We start from the raw sequence: 2,500 nt of genomic DNA on the forward strand, positions 1-2,500 counted from the left end.
GATTCATCGTTACTTCAGATTCAAGAGACCTTATTTCTCTCTACAAAATAATTTACGATTTTATACGATGAGTTGGAAAGTCTCTCCAGCGTTCCCATCCAGCCACAGCCATCAGCAGATCTGAATCGATTCCGCATCAGCGACGATCCCCGCCCATCAGCGGCCGTCGCCACCAAAACAAAACGAGTCACGAGAAATCAGTTAGCATCATGCCCAGCGCCAATCGATTATTTCCACCAGCATCCCGAGTCCATAGTCAAGTGAGCTTAGCGCCATCCCCCCCGCCAGGGCATCACCTGCCCCTCTCCTCCTCCCCCCTCCTCTTCCCCCTTTTGGAAATCTGGTCTCCCCCCCCCTCTTCCTCTTCCTCCTCCCCCTAGGCCGGTCCTCACACGCCCAGACCGGAAAAATGCCTCGTGCCGCCCCGGCCCATTCTTGGGGATGCGAGGGGTACAGTTCGCAGCCGGGTAAGAATGGCTGTGCATTTTCGCTTTATGCGGGGTTATATACATATCTTATAAATAGTTATTAAACTATATCTTTTCGTGACTTTTTACTTTTCTTACATGCACGAACACACACACGCACACATACACACACACACATACACACACACACACACACACACACAGTCTCGCACATACTCTCCCTCCCTCCCCTCCCCCCCTCCGAACACACTCACAATGAAGCACGAGAGAGACCTCGGTTACCGTCTCTTTTATCTCTGTATTTACTTTTTTGAACTTTCACACGATCCCAAACCTTCGGGCGAGATTTACTGGAGATTACTCTGGGATTCGGGAATAACGGTGAGAACTGGTTATTTTCCCAGGTAAACTTCCTATGTCAGTGTGGCGGGATTTTTTTTCTTTTTTTTTAGACCGACAAACTCGTTCTATCTTGCTTTGTATTGGTTTGCTGATTCGAGAATTTGGCCATTTATTGGTTATGTTTTTCTATATTTTTTCTATTAGAATATATACATTTTCTATATCATTACTGCTGTTGTGAAATCATATATATATATATATATATATATATATATATATATATATATATATATATATTAATATATATATATATATATATATATATATATATATATATATATACATATATATCTCTGTGTGTGAGAGAGAGTATATATATATATATATATATATATATATATATATATATATATATATATATATATATATATATATATATATATTCCGTTTTCGGTAACCACCTCCTTTTAGTTTTTTATGATCCGTCTGTCCTTTGATCTTCTTGTACTACATTTGTTGCTCTCTCCGCTTTGCGCATCCAGAGTAGGCCTCCAACCACTGAACCTCGAGTCCCAAAACCTAAGAATTACCTCAAGTTTATATATTTGCTTCCCACACAACACATATGGCCCTTTGCTGCCCTTGCCTTGACCCTTTAGTTTCCCCTTTCCCTTTTCCCTTTCATCTCCTTCCACTCCCCTTTCCCCTTCCCTATGACTCCCTCTCCCCTTACCCTCCTAATGCCCTCCCCTCCCGTGCTCCTTCACCCCTCCCCCTTACACCAGCCTCTCCCCTTCACCCTAAACATCCCCTCCTCTCCCCCTCCTTTACACCATCTTCCCCCTACCCCCTTACCCCCTCCTTTACACCTCCCCCTTCCCCCTAAACACCCTCTCCTCTCCCCTCCTTTAAACTGCCATCCTCTCTTCTCCCTTACCACTCCTTCTCCCTTAGCACCCCTCCCCCCCTTCCGAATCAGTGGCGGGTCGACAGATGTGAGGACCGTTTGCTCACACATGCCGACACTCGCAGCCCGCACGCTTCTGGGCCCTCGCTGTCGTCCTTACTGCTTGTTTTTTTCTCTGCCCCGAGAGAGAGAAGTGGGAATTGGGGGTTAGAATTTTGGGCTTCATAGTTGTGTGTTTGTTTTGTATTATTTGTTATTATCTATTATTGGTGTTTTTGTTTTGGAGCGGTTTGCTGTTGATGGATGTCGGATCGAGGAGTTTTTTTTAATGTTATTGATGTTAGAAGGGTAATTAATCTTCTAAAGTGAGTTGTGAAATATGTGATCAATTATAAGTGAGATTAGCTTTTCACTTGGCTGAATCTTTTATTGGGAAGATGTTGAAATAATCAGAGTTAAACAATGCCTTGTATTTCTGAGGCGTTTGGAGAAGACCAGAATTTACCGCATTCGATATTCCGATGCCGTTGTATTAACTTTGTATCTTCTGCCATTCTGCTGGGAAAATGAGACATAAGAAAAAAAATCCATTAGAAAGCGGGATATATTTATAAAAAGATTATTGGGTAAACAGAACAGCTGATAAGAATGAGAATTAATAATTCATAATGCAAGTATGTGAATAGCGTTTTGATTTTGCGCTGTCATAATCACGTATAATGGCTTTCAGTAATTCCGATTAAGTAACTCTCATACTAAAAGTACGAGAACTGCTTGCGTTGTGAAAGATTCATTCTTATTCACACCTTTTCTATATTTTCAG

The sequence above is a fragment of the Penaeus monodon genome, chromosome 8 (genome assembly GCF_015228065.2).
Source record: "Penaeus monodon isolate SGIC_2016 chromosome 8, NSTDA_Pmon_1, whole genome shotgun sequence".
Lineage (NCBI taxonomy): Eukaryota > Metazoa > Arthropoda > Malacostraca > Decapoda > Penaeidae > Penaeus > Penaeus monodon.